The 16,510-nt window shown below is 51.1% G+C and overlaps 1 long non-coding RNA gene across 1 annotated transcript; it reads left to right on the forward strand.

Moving 5' to 3' along the window:
- The first annotated feature begins 1,480 nt into the window (after window positions 1-1,480).
- On the forward strand, window positions 1,481-14,227 carry LOC121079795. Its single transcript, XR_005825174.1, has 4 exons — window positions 1,481-1,548; window positions 3,840-4,067; window positions 12,355-12,450; window positions 12,686-14,227. It is a non-coding gene; the product is annotated as an uncharacterized LOC121079795 (long non-coding RNA).
- The last annotated feature ends 2,283 nt before the right edge of the window (window positions 14,228-16,510 follow it).

Below are 16,510 nucleotides of genomic sequence, written 5' to 3' on the forward strand. Positions count from 1 at the left end.
TGTAAAAATAATAGATTTGAGAGCCCTGAAAGGGTGGAGATTTACTTGCTGTGGAAATATAAGGGAGAAAGTGGGAGTGGGAGGTTTCCGTGGCTCAGCATTGCCTGCCTGCGAGCTCCAAAAGCTGCCTGAAGCCGAGGAGGTGCCGGGGATGGGTGCGGGAGGGAAGGCTGCCTCCTGCTCTGCTCAGCACCCGTCTTCCAGTGCTGCTGGATGTGCCTGAGCCTTCCAGGGGCTTTCCCAGGGTAAAGAGGAAAGGAAAAGGTGTGCAGGGGGCTGCTATCCACCGGATTGGGTTGGGTCCAGATCTGGGCTCCTTGCTCACCCCTCTGAAAAGAGAAGGTACAGGGTGAGGCTGATTCCCAGCGGGAGGCCACACAAGCATAGACATGGGTAAGAGCTGTATGAGGCCACCAACACTCAGCTCTTGGGGGTGCCACGAGCGTGTCCCCTCCTTCATAATGACCCTCAGCCCATGGTCTCGTGCCCTACAGCTATCACCTGCCCAGCTTGTGACCTCCTCGGGCTGGTCTGTTGCACAAGCGATGGTGACACCATGCCTGAATCAGTCCTTGGAAAGCCACCTAAAGGAGACCAGGAGATCCCTTCCCACATCTCTTTCCCTGCAGAGGTGTCATCCCCAGGGATTTATAACCTGGGCATCCCAACCCTGTGAAGCCCACGGGCACTGTGGGCTCTGAAGGCTCAAACTGAGCCAGCAGAGAGCCCCTTCTCCACAACTGGTTGATGAAGGCTTTGGGCTCCCTCCCCAAACCAGCCCCCAGCACGCAGGGAGTGAGCTGTCGGAGCTCCCTGGGCTCTCCCCTGGAGCCTGGGAGGTGCAGCAGCCCCGCAGCCCTCCGGAGAAGCACTTCAGTCCCGACACGGCTCCTCCTGCCGAGCTTTTCAACAGCTTTGCGGCCCCCCTGGCCCTGCCCGCCGCGCTGGTGGCCTGGGGGGGCCGGAGGCATTTTCCCAGCGCTGTAATCTAACAGCACCAGTGGGAATGTTTACAGCACGCTGCCACTTGAGGGCTTATCGGCTCCCTCCCTATCTTCCACCGCTCCGGCCTGATAAACTGAGGTGCTGGTGGCACCCGGGGGAAGCGCCCGGAGCTGGGGATGGGAGCGAAGCTGGAGGGGCTGTGGCATTTTTCCTCCTTGCTGAGGATGTGGTGGAGGTGTGGAGCCCGTGGGGATGGGGGGCAGCAGGAGAGACCCCTCCCTGATGGGTGGCAGAGAGCTTCCAGGCCTGGGATAAAGGGAACATGCCCTATGGTGGATTTGGTGGATCGTGGGAGCGAAGAAAGGCATCCCTGGGAGAATGGGAGGCGTGCTGGAGAGCCTGGTGCTCCTAGCGAGGGGAAACCGACTGCTGGCACCTGCCCATCGTGGATGGGAACAGGTTTTCCCTAATTAGCCTAATCAGTGGGGGATAAAAGGCTGCTCACCTAGGCCCGCAGCTCTCTGCTTTGCTGGAGGGATGGCTTCAAACCACAACAGCTCATGAGCATCAGCACTGCCCCGGCTCCCGCCTGCCAACACGAAGGTGCCTCCCCTTCCCCCAGAAAACCTCCCAAACGCCTTTATTACCACCAGGAAAGAAAAGATGCCCCGATACTTTCCCTGCGGACACCGGAGCATCCCTCGAGCATCCCTCGCTGCCCATGGGCTGCTGTCGGCGGGTGCTGGCCTGGGACAAGCCGCTATTGCCCTCTAGCGGCCCCGGGGCCGGGCCGGGAGCGCACCGTGCCGGGGGATGCTCGGGGAGCCCTGCGAGGTCCCCGCGGACACGGCTCCGGCAGCCGGCACCGCCTCGTCCCGCCTGGGCTGGGCTGCCCCCCGCACAGCTGGCCGCGGGGCTCGCTTGGGGTGGGTGTATTTGGGGTATTTTTTATTTTTCTCTCGAGGTTTTGTGGGAAACGCACCTGGCTCGCAGCCTCCGGGCGTGCAGGGATGCACCTGCGCCTCTCACCGGGTTGTTTCCCTGGCTGGGGGTGGTTTTCCCCAAGCTGGGAATCTCAGGTTTGAGATTTGTGATAATAATTGAAGCAGGGAGTGTGTCTCAGAATGCACCCCAGCTTGATTTTAGATGCATTTGAAGCCAGTCAAGATTTATTTTTATTTCTTGGTAAAATGCACGTTTAAGAAACCTGGCGCTGTCCTGATGATGTGGCCAAGAGGGAGGTGGTGAGGCTGTGCAGGAGTTGGGGACCAGAAAAGCAAGACAAGCTCAGGGAATGGGGGAATACTTGTAAAGGGAATGGATCTGGGACTGATAGAAGGCCCTCCCTCCATGAAGGGTCTTGGGAAATGCAGGGGAAAGAGAGAGGCTGGAAAACCACCGTGTATTTCTGAGGATGCTGGAAGGACCATGCATGGCACAATTTGTCCACCTTCCTCTTTGCCCTCTCCTTTTATCATAATATACAAGGACCCTCTGGAAACCAAAAATACCCTGCTCTTCCCGGAGCACGTTCCCAAAGTGTCCTTCTGCAGCTAATCTGTCCACCAGCAGAGCCCCGGGCTGGATGCTGCTGTTCTGGTCCCTGCGCCGTTTTGTGTGACTTGTTAGGACCTGCTTCATCCTGGACGTGATCAGGCTCATTTTCCACTTATAAATAAGTACATTACTCCCAGGGCTTTAAACTCAGAGGAATCATAACCAAAGACTTCCTGAGCCTGCTGGCTGCCCCAAATGGCATCTCCAGGGTAGACCCCAGTGGCCATCACCATCCAGAGGCACTGGCTCAGCAGTCAACAGCAGTGCCCAAGCCCTGTCTGAGCCCTCCAAGCAGCTGTCGGGGCTGCAGTTGCTCTGGGATGCCGGGTGCCGGTACAACCATTCCCTCCTGGAAGGTGCTGCCCTCATGGGTGTGCTGGCAGAGTAGGGCACGGGAGCATCCTTTAAAGTGGATTTAAACTGCTGTTGATGATTCCCCTGGGTGGATTTTGCGATACAGGGAGCGCCCTCGTGGCCCCTTCCATGGGCAGAGCAAAACAGGGAGGTTTGGGGGCTGTGGGGAGGAGCTGGAACCTGCCCACACCCTGCATCTGGCTCTGAATTTGTATATCTCGGGGAGACGGAGGGCAAAGAAGTCCCATTTCTAAAGCTGTAGCCTTTCATCCCCTTCACTGGGCCGGGTGAGGCTCAGCTTTGCCTTTTTCTCTTTTCAAACAAGCAGAGAGAAGCCAGCTCTGCCCACCCAGGCGGGTCTCCTGTGCCCCGCTGCCTCCCACCTACAAGCAGCATCTCCCCAGGCACCCCAAGCACCCCGGGGCTGCCCAAACCCACCCTGCAGCCCCCTCCTGCTCCTTCACCCATCAGAGACCCAGCAGCAGCAGCAGCTCCTGCTCAAAGCCCCCTTTGATGCCTTGCCAGCCCCCGAGCAGCGCCAAGGGCACTCCGCCTGCCCAGCCCCGGAGCACAAAAGGGGCTGTGTGGCTGCTGTTTGCCCTCCGGGAGCTGGGAGGAAACTTGGCACAGAGAAAAACCTTTAGAAGCTACCAGGAAGACCGAGATTTATGTTTCGCTGCTCTTGAGCAGAGAATAAAGGGAAACTTGAGTGTGAGCGGGTAAAGCAGCAGCGAGGTAGGCACTTTATTTGTGGGGTGTCCGTCCAAGGAGGGCAGCAAATGGGATTTGTCTTCATGTATCCAAGAGGAGCATTCGGTGGTGTATATTTGTAGTTTATATCTTAATAAATTGATTTGGCACTTGGGGGAGGCTGATTCTGCTCAACTGAGAAAGTGCCTTTGGTTTCCGTGGGGTGAGGAAGCTGCCTGGAAAAAAAAAAAATCTCAGCCATTTATTTCTAACCTGAATGTCTTTTGCTTTAGGTTACGAAGAACAGCAAGAAAGATCAAAAAAAAAAAAATCTCCCTGCAGAAGAGGGCATGGTGCATGTATCTGCAAGTTGCAGCAGCCCAGAGAACAAAAAGGCTGCTGTTTGGAAATTAAGGCAGAAGTATAACGAGCTTAAAGGAACAGCGCAAGGAAAACTGAGAGTCCCAGCACTGCCCGGACCAAGAACAGCCCCGTCCCCGTGTCATTGTCCTGGAGCCCAGGTAAGCAGAACGTCCCCGGAGCTGAAAGGCCACGTTGTGAATTTTTCTTGTGTTTCTGAAGGGCTAGGTCGTGGATTCTGCTGAGCTTTGTGGTTGGGCACGGACTCTCTCCAACCCAAGTCTCCGTCCTAGCCCAGCTGAGCTGGGACTGAGCCTCCCCGCGGTCCTGGGTTGCCTCCAGGGTGGACTGGGCTGGCAGACCTGCAGCGGTGTGGGCTGCTCGTGCCAGCACAGAGCTGTCTTTCAGAGCCAAGTGGCGAGAGCTCAGCCTGCCAGGCAGCCCGTGAATCGGAATTTACCTCTTGCAATGCTCTTCCTGGAGGTCCAGCGTTCAGAGCCTTACTGTGAGCATCCCCAGCCAGAGAAAGGCCCTTGTGGGCACATGGCAAGGGCTTAGGAGTGTCTCCTGCAGCATCCTATAGCTGCCTTCTGCAGGTATATGGATACGAGGGATTTCTTCTGCTGTCTCTTATATCCACTGGCATCTCACAGAAGGATTTCACTCTAACAAAGGGTTATCCACCCTGCAGCCTTCCAAGGCAGTCCCCTCCAGCCTGCTGTCACTGTCTTCACCTTGATTTTGAGTTTTGCAAGGTTTTTTGGCAGTGTCTGCAGGCAGTGCACACCTTGCCAAGGGGACGGGGAGACCATAAAATTAGCTCTTGCACCTTCTGCTGTGCTCTGTGGGCACAGTAAGTGTGAAAACAACTTGCCAGAGCTCTGCAGTTGAGGATGGCTCCAGCGGAGCTATCCCAGCTGCAAGCCGTTCCTGAGAACTGCTCACACAAACTAACTCTTGCCACCAAATGTCCATATAATTTTATGGCCCTGGCCTATCCTTCGCGCCTAGCACATGGATATATGACCCATGCTTAAATAACGAGATATGACAGGTTGTACATTGCTTTGCGATTATGGCATGTGTCATAAAACAAAAAGCTGAAGGCAATAATCCCCTGGAAACACATTGCCCCGGGGCGTCTTGTTACTATTATGAAATAAAATTACAAATGAAAAAATAATGAAAACATTCAAGAACTCATGGTGGAACCGAGAGGCAATCGAGCCTCTAGCCAAGGTTGTGAGGATCATTTCTATCCAGTGTAGACACCCGCCAGCCCCAAGGTGTTAGTGGCAGCCTGGCTGTGGGCACGGCTCTTCCTGCAGCCAGCACCCCAAGAGGAGCAGGAGCATAGATACCCTTCTGGCTAGCTCTAGGAATATCTCTTCACCTGGGGCTGACGTCCTCCTCGGACACATTCAAGAGGTCTCCATCCTAAAACCGTTCAATAACAAGTTCTTTGCTTTTATTCACCTCATTTAAAGTGGAGACTTGTGTATTTTTTGGGCAATAATTTCCCTCCTAGTTTAATTTGGTCCAAGGCGGGAGCTTTCTGATAAGCCAAGAGCCTTCTGAGGAGCATGGGGATGTGATATGTCAGGGTGGAGATGCTGAAACTCGGGTTTGCTTTGGTTCTAGACTCCAGTTCAGCTCTTTAGCAAAGCTTGACCTTCTCCAAGGATATCACTATCCTCCTGCCCTTTTTCTCACTTCCTTAAATATCCATGTATATATATATATGTGTACAGAGAGAGCCATATCCTGGTGTTAGGATGTCACAGTGTACAGAGGTTCTATGTGCTTTGTGGGCACACAGCGACAGCTCTGCCCTGGAGAACAAGAGCAGGGTGATGCCAACATTTCCCAGCTGCTCGGGGGTGAGGGATGGAGTTCCCCCAGCTGAGGCTGCTGTTGGCAAACGGCATCACCAGCTGGGCTGTGAAAAAGGAAGCAAAACAGGCACCCAAAGCTGGGTGACAGCACGGTGCTGCTGTTGGGTCATCTTCTGTTCTGGGTGGGGTGCTGAGTGTGGTGTTATGTAGTGCTTGGTGGTCTGGGGAGCTGGCAGTCCCCGTCAGACCAAAAAATGCTAAAAAGAAACACATTAGTTGTGAATGAAAACCATGTATAAACATGACCACATGGGGAAAGGGTGAGGATTTCTATTTATTTATTATTATTTTTTGGCTTGAAAATGTTGGAGGAGTATCTTGAAGCTCTGCTGAGAGGGACCTGGAGGTCCTGGTGGATGGTAGCTGAGCAGTACTGGAGACTGATGGCATCCTGGGCTGCATGACCATGGGCACAGCCAGCAAATGAAGGAATAGGATTTTCCCCCCATATTTTACATTTGTTGGACGGGGGGCTGGAGCATGTGCCCCATGAGGAGAGTCTGGGGGAGCAGGGCCAGGTCTGGGGACCTGGAGCACCCCTCCGTCCCTGCCAGAGGTTGTGGGGAAGATGGGGCCAGGCCCCTTGCTAAGGTGTGTGAAAGGAGAATGAGAAGCAGCGGGTGTAAATTGGGGCAGGAGGGTCTGTCTGGCTTTGAGGAAAGCAGTTTTCACTCTGAGGAATGCTCATTGTGGGACCAAAGGAGGTGATGGGATCTCCAGCCTTGGTATTCAAGGACCAGCTGGACAAAGACTGAGAAACCTGGTCTGAATTCAGTGTCAGCCTCGCTTTGAGCAGGAGGATGAACTAGAGGTGTCCTGAGATCCCTTCTGAACTGATTTATTCTCTGATTCTATTGAAATATTATACATTTTGGGGGTGTTTAGGAGCAGAGGCTTGCCTTTCACTTCTGCGAAATCTCATCCGCGAGCAGGCATGGATGCGAGTACAAGGGGACAGTTACACCAGTGTTTTTATCTCTCTTCTCGGCTTCATTTATATGAGATAAGGGACGGAAAACAGCACTGCGAGCTTGCAGCCGGAGTCTGGTGTCACCCCCACAGGTGGGACACGAGTACAGATTTTCCCCATGTGCCAGCTGTATCCCCACTCCTGAAAAGCCCCCAGGCAGGCTGTCTGCAGCCCTGGTGTAGGCACTGTTATCAGCTGATAACCATCAGCAGTCCCCTGCCCACTGACTCCCACAGACGCTGCCCTCCCCATGAGGAGCTGTAGCATTTCTTTGTTCTTTTTCCCAAGCATAAGCATGCACCGAGGGCTTGTTCCTTGTCCTTCCCCCAGGTAACAACAGGAATCAGCAGCTAAAGCCCTGGCTGGCTGGGGCCCCAATGTCTTCTGTCCCAGAAAGGTTAAAATGCATCTGATGGTCAGTGGCATCCAGGGTTTGGGGGTGATCCAAATTGGACCATAGCCTGCAAAATGAGGCTGGAAATCAGGGAACTGGGCTGGGAGTCATGGTATCAGGAGACCCTACCAGTGGACAGATATCCATCCGGATCCAGATGGACAAAGATCCTTTGCACTTGCAGATTTTAGGCTCTTTTTTTTTTTTTTTTAAGAAAAGAGAAATGCTTGTCACTGTTTCCACTTTCTTGGGTTGTCAGGAGCTGAAATCTCTTCTATAAACTGCCCCAGTTTTTGCTTGATTGGTGACTCAAAAACCAATGGATGAAAGCAAACATCTTTCCTTCCCTGTTGCCTTCTGAGGGCTGGGGGGAAAATCTGAGAAACTTCAGTCACTTGACAGCTGATTGGGAATAGCAATTTTTAGCCTGAAAAGAACTGAGAAGGAAGCTTGCGCGTTCTGAAAAACAATTAAAGTCAGCATTTTTCACGCAGTAAAAAATTGGACAAAAGCAAACAGGTTTTTTTTGAACTCTCAAATGCTTCCTGACACTTCTAAAAGAAAAAAAAATAATCCATTAGTTTAAATAAAAATCTGACATTTTAATAAGAGAAAATATTTTGTTTGGACTCCTGTATAGGTATTTTGAATTTAACATCATAAAATACATTATTGCCTTTAATATGTAATAATATGTCATTAAATATTTTAGTATATTTTAAAGGAAATATTCCAAAAAAACAATGTCAAAAATGAAATATAATGCTCCACTGCTGCCCTTGGAAAAGTCAAAGTGAATGCTTTGACCCTCTCACTTCAAAAAAAATTGTAGGAAATGTCAAGTTATTGCGAAAAAGTTCTGATTTGGATCCAGATGTGGTTTTAGAAGGCTGGCCTCCATCAATAACATTTTTGACCGAATGCTTTTGATCCACGTCCCTCCGTCTCCGCTCAGCACTCAGAAATGGAGGGAGGGTACCGGCCAGGAGAGGACGCGGGGTGGAACGAAGGTTGTATCCTGTTCCCCGAGGCTCTGCTTGATCTCGATGTCAGAAGGAGCGTTCTCAGGACAACATGACAATCGTCACTTGTCCCATCACAGGTCAGGTTTGTCCCATCGAGTTACCTTCAATAGGTCTGCAGCAGGTGGGTTGTTGGCTGAATTTCTGAGGGCTGAAGCACGGGTTTCTGTTTTATTTTTAAAGTGCCTGGTTTCACCTTTGGGGGAATCTCTGTAGTACTCAGCAAGGCTGAACAGAATGAGTGAATAACTCAGTTTTTGGTATTTTTTGGAAATAACTCAGTTTTTGGAAATAACTCAGTTTTTGTTTTTTTTGGAAAACAAGTAAATAGCCTAATATATCTCTTAACTTGGAAGAACAAGATCTCAACCCAAATGCTGCCTCAATAGCTTTAAGCAAAAACGCTGTGCTGTTGTTGCAGCAATGAGTGGGAATGGGTCCTCTCGTGTTCAGGAGCTCAGTGCCATGCTCAGGTTCTTCTTTCAGGTCTGAATCAACAGGTTCTGGAATTGTAAGCACCCAGAGCAGCTTTGTGGGTTTCACGTAGCAGTAATGATAACACAATAACAAAAAAGTGACCCTCTGCAGAAATCCCTTATCTTTTCTGGCAGCCACCCGCAGGAAGAACGTTCATTTCCAACCTGTTTCTAAACATACTGACAGTGGGCAATTTGGTGAATGAGGGAAGCAATATTCCTAGTATTTGGTCATAAATGAGGAATTAATTGAACACTTTCTTTTAATTTCCCCCCTTACCCAAGACTGAACCAAACTCGTATCTCTTTGGCTAACAATGTGCTTCCTGGCAGAGGGAAGGTGCACAGTGATTTTTTTTAATTTTTTTTCCTTCTTGATTTGGCCAGTTCTTTGCCCCTTTTGTGCCAGCTCTTGCTTCATGGTGCTCCTTTTCCCGAGCGTCTCCTTGCACCCTTGTTTTAGCTCCTGGTCTGGACCCTGGTGCGTCTTTGGGGAGATGCTACGATCCTTGAACTTGATGTTGGGTAACCTGCAAGATAAGCTCCTTTCCTCAAGAAAAGGCAGCCCATTTTCCAGCAGAATATGGGTCTACGGGGCAGAACCCCTTTGCTGGGGAGACCTAAAGCCTTCCTTTCCCTTTTTGTCTCCCTCTGCTCCCAGCAAGTCCCTGCCCGGCCCCAATTACAGCCCAGGCTCTCTGGGAGAAGCCGAGGTGCACTTCAAACACAACAAAGTCCCGTGGCTCTGCCTTCCCTACAGAGGCAGCATCTCCTGGCCTTCTGCCCTAATGAGAGCAAATTTTTTGTCCAAACATTTGAAGCGAGGAGGTGCCTTCTCTTGCCACCCCCCGCTGGGGTTAATATTATTATCCCGTTCGCTCCGGTTAGAAATTAAAACAAGGGCACTGGCCTCTTGTAATGAGACGTGACAGTGGCTCCAGCACTTCAGAAGGGAATTAGCAGAGCAGGGCTGGCTGCCCAGCCCGTCTGCGCACCGCCACATCCCCCGGCCCCTCTGCCCCGGGGGATCAAAGGGCGCCCACCTACCCCCAGGGGTCCCGGTGCCCCTCCGGCACGGGGAGAGGGCCCCGGAGGGCTCCTGGGCATTGTCTGAGCCCAGCCAGGATTTTGGATGGAGAGCTCTGGGGGAGAGGAGAGGAGGTGGTGGGGCTGGATTTCGGGTGAGACTGGTGGGAAAGCATCATCTGAAACACTGGGGGGAGGATATGGGTACATATATGATCATATTCACATGTGCACTATATATATTATAGGATATATTATACTATTTATATCATATAAATATAGTTTATGTAATAAATACCATATAGTTTATGTAATATGTACCATATATTATATATAGTTTATGTAATATATACCATATATTGTATATAGTTTATGTAATATATACCATATATTGTATATAATTGATGCATTTATATGCATTAATATATGAGTATTTACATCTTATATACACATATATAATTAATGAAAAGCTTTCAATTTTGTTTTAAATACTCTTTTTTTTTTTTAACTTTAGTCAGGTGTTCCGTACAAGGGTTTTCTTAGGAGTGTTAAAAGTATATATTATATATAGTATTAGAAATACCCACCAAAGGCTCCCCAAACCAATGGTCCTATCACACCAAACCCGGTGAGTTCTTGTATCCATCTCAGGATAGGTTTAATTAGAAACCTCAAAAAAAAAATGGGGCAAAAATGTGAGTTTTTAATCCCATTTTAAAGGGCCTTTACCCATGCATGAAGTCTCCTTTTGAAGTGCTGCGGGTGGCTCCCTGGAGGAGGAGGTGCCCTGCAGCCCCACAAAGGTTTGTGGCTGAAGCCTTCAGGCAGCTGGCGCTGGTCATTATTAGGGGCAGGATATTCCTTGTGCCAGCCCAGTCTGGGCACCGGGATGTGACCAGTAAATGGATTAACTGGTGCTCCAGAGGTAGAGAGGGACGGGGGGAGCAGCCTGCAGCAGGCTTTGAGCGCCATAATGAAGAGTCTGGGAAGTGAAAACTGATTGAGCAGGCTGCTAGCAGTGATTGCAATGAATTTCCTTGGTCTTTTTTTGTGCCGTGTGAATGGCACAGGGAGGGAAAATAATTCTGTGTGCTGATCATGTACAGGATGCTTTTTGCACACCTGTGCTGCAGGACTGGGGTTTCGTGAGCCACCGCGATGATGCGGGATGAATTCAACCCAAATCTTGCCCTGTCTCGTGTGACAGCACCTTCCTAGGGGAGCATCTGGGGCTAAACTCCTTGAATTGGGGTTATCAGCATGAATCCAGCTGGGGAAGCAGGATTCTTGCTGGAAGCAGATGGGAGGGAGCAACGAATGGCCCAGTTTCTTGGACTTTCTCAGAGGAATGTCAGAGGCGATGCTGGTGGCTCGGGAACACAGATTGTCATCATCCCCGTGGTGGCACCAGGACCAAGGGCTAACAGCATCACCAGGGCATTGCCCATGTTGGGAAAACGTGAGCAAATTTGTCACAGCTAAAGCTGGTAGGGAAAAAAAATCCCTTTTCCACTATATCCAACACAGAGGAAAATTTCTGTGGGGCTTGGGTTGCTGTGGTTTTGGTTTTGAGGAAGTTTGTTTGTGGGTTTTTTTTTTTTTTTGGTTTTGTTTGTTTTGGTGGTTTTTTGTTTTTTTTTTGATTGAAAAGAAGAAAATTTTAGGCATTTTAGGTTTTTGGATGAGCCAGTTTCAATTTGCAATGGATGTGTGGCGTGGCCTAGGAAAAGCTGACAGTCCTGGGAAGAAATCAGCTCGGCTCTGCAGCAGGGCCAGAGCACGTACCCGGGCACGTAGCCACGGGCTATGGGGGGCAGGCAGCAATAACCAGGCGCCCATCGCTCGTTCATCCCCATCGGGGCTGGGGGCTGCTGGCAGCATGGGGGCATCGTCCTTGCCGGGGGGAGCAGCACCGCTGCAGCTCTCCAGCACTGACCTGCTCAATGAGCAGCAAGTGAGGAAACAGGAGCCTGCACCAGGAAAGCAATTAACATGAGACTTGGGCATTGTTTTTACTTTTAATTTTTAATTTTCCTTTTCCATTTTTCAGGCAGATGTCTAAGGTGCGGGTGGTGGGGGCATTTTCTCCTCGAGGCTGTTGCTTTTCTGTCCCCTCTCTTCACAGCTGAAGTGCAGCGAAGCCCCTGGGGCTCGGCACTTCTTCCCTGTTCCCCTCCACCCTCTGGGGTTGGGGGGCTGATGGGGTCGCGTGTCTGAAGGGCTGGCAGCAAGATCCAGAGCTGGGCATCAGCAGTTTCCTTGTGATGAGGATTTGGAAATGGGAGCTGCAATGCCTTTGTGCTGTGCTTGGCCTCTGAGCTTGCTCAGAGATGAGGAGGGGCTGAGAGGGGGTTAAATCCATCCTGCCCCCCAGGCAAAGGCAATGGGTCTGTATTTAAGCAGCCTAAAATTTGAGTGTTGTGAACTCCCTGTCCTCCTTCCCCAGCCCCTCTGCCACTGCCTCTGAAGGTGCTCAGGGATTTCTGCCTCCCTCATGGATTGAGAGCATCCCCCCCCCAAATATCTTGTGGTGCCCTGCACGGTGTGGTGGGATAAGGGTATATCCTTTATCCCTAAAATTTCAAGATTTTGCTCAAAAGGATATGAAGGAACGTTTTGCAATCAGCATGATGTGTCTGAAATAAGTCATGTTTGTTTTTTGCAGGGGGTGCAGATGTTACAGAAACCCAAAGCAGAGAGCTCGTTGTGCCTCGAGAGCACTCACTTGTGTCCTGGATGACTTCATAACTACAGGAAACAGGTATTTGAGGTTCTGCTCTGTTCCGTAAACTTCCCTGACTTTATACTTAAGCTTCCCTGATTTTACCAGAGTTGCAAAGTCCTTGGAAAACTTTAACTTGTTGACAAAGAGACAGGTTAATTTACTTAATTCAGGTTAAGGAGGAACTGGAGATGGCATCCCAGGACAAAAACCCACTCCATGGAGGTGGACTAAATTCTTCCATCTCTTTTTTTTTTTTTCCTCCCCTTGTCAGAGCAGGAAAAGTGAGGTGACCAGTGCTCGGCCTTTTTTCCTGCTGGCCGCACGGACACCTGAGCGTGCAAGGAACAAAGATGATGCTGGCCCTGTAAGGAGGGCCAGGCTGCCTTGTTCTGAGATCTGTTTTCTTTGCAAGCATGGATACTATTTTAAAAACAAACATTGCCCTGGAATTAAAATTTGAAAAACTTTCTGCTTTGAAAACATCAGAGTATTTGGTGGGTTGGGTTTTAATGTCATGTTTTCGTAATGTAAAAACCATTCAAGTCCAAATGCAAGCTCCTAAATAGCTGTTTTGCTGTAGCCTAATTGTCAGTGGAAACTGGAATTCAACTTAAGTCACAGTGCAGGGAAATGAAACAGCATGGGCAGAGTGAAAGGCTGCCTGTCTGCCTGAACTAGAGCATTGCACTCATATTTGAAGGAAGCGGGTAAACTTCTGGTGAAAATGTCACCAGCATTTCTGCCAAACATTGCGACTTCAGCAAATCTGCGTTCTCTGTTGGTGATATGTCCCATCAGAGGAGGAGCAGCCGCCTCCTGCTCCAGCAGCGAGCCAAAGGGGATTCCCAGGGGCTGAGGAGCGGAGGATGCTCTCCTGCAGGCGCTGCTGTGTGCCAGGAGCCGAGAAGAGGGCTGATCTCCTCTGTCCTGCACACATTGCCTAGGAGTGGGGGGAGACCTTGGTCTGTCATCTGTCCCTTTGAACAGTCCCAGAGCGGACACAGGTTCATTCATCTTCTCTAAAAAAAAGTGAGGATCAGTAAAACTGGTGCATTCATTTGCTGCTTGCATGCCTGGCGCATGCAGGAGATCTGTTAAGCTACTTAAAACATATTTTATTTTGCTCTGTTAAGAAGTTTGACATTGGAAAAGGATATGTTGTTCTATTCATCATTTCAATGATGGTTTTGGGAAGGGAATAAGAAGGCACTGAACATCCCTTGCTCTGTGCAAGGCAATTTTTTGTCTCTTTTTTTTTTTTTTTTTTGGTATTTGCTGGGAAATTAGGATGTGGGAACCTAAACCTGTGGTTTTGTTCAAACCCAAAGTGAAGGGAAACATCATGAGAACTTCAGATTGGCTTGGGCTTTGCTTTTTTGTTTGTTTGTTTTGTCTGCATGCATATAATGCCATAATCTTTGAAGCCCTTTTCCCCTAACTCTTTGTGTCTGTGGTCTGGATGAGCCCCTAAAAGCTGGTGAGCTGGGCTGCAGCTCGCCTTCAGCTCAGCAGGTCCCCAGGCCAGTCCCCTGGAGGACAGGTAAGGCTGTGAGTTACACGCAATTATCCACCTCTGCTGCATTTCCTGCTCACCCCAAATCAGCCGAAAACACCCGGGGAGATTTTTCTCCTGGGGTTCTTCTCCAAACACCCATGAGCACAGACTGCTGCGGCGTGAACATTTGGAGCATAGCTGCTCATCGCCGCCAGGACCAAGGGGTGCCCCGGTTTTTAGGGGGCACAGAGCAGGAGGTTTGGCAGCCGAGCGTATTTGTTTTAATACCGGCTGCCCCCGTGGCTGCTCACTCCCTCCCGGCCCGTCCTGTTTCAATAGCACGAGCCCAGCAATGTTATTTCAGCAATCAGCTGCAAGACAAAACAGCTGGCCCTGTCAGCCGGCCTGCGAAGGTGTGGAAAGTCCGCTGGGGGATTAAGCTGGTCTTACCATCAGTCCTCACTTGTGAAAATACAACCTACTAAGTTTGCCTAGATGATGCAGTTTTCAATTGCTTTTGTTTGCTTTGCAGACAGGTCCTAAATCACGCTGTCAGTCAGCCTCCCCGCCTCCCCCCGCGCCTTCCAGGCGCTCTCGGGGAGGACCTGCAATGTCTTTCCCAGCTCTGCGTGTTTCCAGGGCTTCCCCTTGCTCTCCCGGTGGGAAGGAAGGTGGCACATCCCGCAGGGTGAAGCCCCCGGGTGCCCGGCAGCGATGCTCAGGTGGGGCTGAGGAGGGGGCAGCACCAGCACGGACCCTGCCCTGGTGCCTGGGGGCTTTGTGGCAGGACCCCCAGCTGCTCTCCAAATTTCTGCTTTCATGTTTTGTGCTTGCAGCAGGGCAGGGAGGGCTTTATCAGCTCTCATCCCTCTCTTTGTGCCCGTGATGGGGGATTTCCGCAGCAAGGGAGAGCACTATCCTCACCTCCCGTCCTCCTCCCTCTCCTGTTACATCCATCCTTCCTCTCCTCCCTCTCCTGTTACATCCATCCTCCTGGCTGCAGAAGACATCCACACACCACGGGGAAAGCGGAGATGGATTCTGGCTCCTTGCGAGCATTTCACGCTCCGGCCAAAAAAAAAAAAAAAGGGGGGGGGGGGGTTGCCACAGTTTTTGGCACGGGAAGGACTGGCGGAGATGGGGAGGAAGCTGCTCCACAAGGTGCAAGCCTGCGAGATCAGTGGGAGTCATCTGCTCGGCTCTGTCCCACCGGGTACGTTTTTATATATCCGTAGGTGCTTGAGTACAGCCCTGTCAGCACCCATGGAAGGAGGTGGTCCTGGCTGCAGGCAGGGACCAATCCTGCTCAGCACACGGAGCCTCTGAGACATGGTGCCCCTAATGCAGAGCTTCTCTGTGGGTCTTTGGGGGGCTTTCAGCCAGGATTTCGGACCATGGGTAAGCCCATCCCATGCTGCTGGGCATCAGAAGGCTGCTCGAAGTCAGCGCATTCAGGTCCCGGTGGTAGGTCTGCAAATTCCTTTATAAATCTGGCCCGCGTCTCATAAGCAGCCGTGGCAAAATCTCTTCCCCCAGCCCCGGCCTCACTGTTCCAGGTGTTTTCTTCCGCCTTTGTCTCATAAGACGATACACAAAGGACAGGCCCCTTCCAGGTTTGGGGGTCTGAACGCCAAGCCCGCTCCCAGCAGCGCACTAAATCCTGCCCCTCCACGTAATTTAAATCTCAGCAGCGCTTGCGCCTTGAGGAAGGTGGGGGAGGCAGCTGGATCTGAGCATCACCTGGTTAATGAACGTGCTGCGATGCCTCTTCCCCTCCTCTATATACAGCTGTAGGGACAAATGCTGGGGGGCAGAAGGGTTTGGGTCACCTGAGGGTACTGATGCTGATGGCATGGTGCTGAGCTTGCAGCGCTCCTGGGGCAGGGCGGTGCTGAGCTGCCGGCACCTCCCATCCCCATCGAGGTGACGAGAAAACCCAAGGAATATTTCCAAAATATTTTTTTTTCTAGTGGGAAGGATGGCTCTTGGAGCAGCTCAGCAAAGCAGGGTGCCCTGCAGGTGTCTGGGGATGGAGGAAGAGCTCGGGGGTGCATGGCACACAGGTGAGGGGTGACCACCCCTGTGCTTGGTGCTGAAGGAGGAAACCTCAGGGGTTTTCCTCCTGCTCATGGGTGCTGTGTGAGAGGCTTGGGTGGCTGGGGACCCCCAGCAGGGGTCCTGCAGGCATGGTCCTTGTGTGCAGGGGCACTGAGGGCAGCCGCCTCTTCGACATCCCCAGGAGCTCCACTCTCCAAGCCTTGAACTGGTGTCACATCTGATTTTAGCCAAGCCAGAGGAACAGCTGCCTCTAGGCAAGGTTTTGTTTTTCTTCTCCTTTTTTTTTTTTTTTCTACTGTCAAGCAGCCTGGAGACATTGGGAGAAAGCTGCATCCCCCAGTGCTCCAGCGAGGAGGACATGCTGGGAGCCACACAAGCCACTTCCATGGGGGCTTCCAACCTGCTTTTGCAGACCTACACAATCTGAAGGCCAAGAAGGACCCCAATTCCTGGTCCTAATGTTATGCAGCCAGCAGTAAACCAGCCTGATCTTGCTCTGGGCAAGATCTGGTGCTGACTTGGAAGCTCTCCCTGGTGAAGATA

The sequence above is a fragment of the Cygnus olor genome, chromosome 17 (genome assembly GCF_009769625.2).
Source record: "Cygnus olor isolate bCygOlo1 chromosome 17, bCygOlo1.pri.v2, whole genome shotgun sequence".
Taxonomy (NCBI): domain Eukaryota; kingdom Metazoa; phylum Chordata; class Aves; order Anseriformes; family Anatidae; genus Cygnus; species Cygnus olor.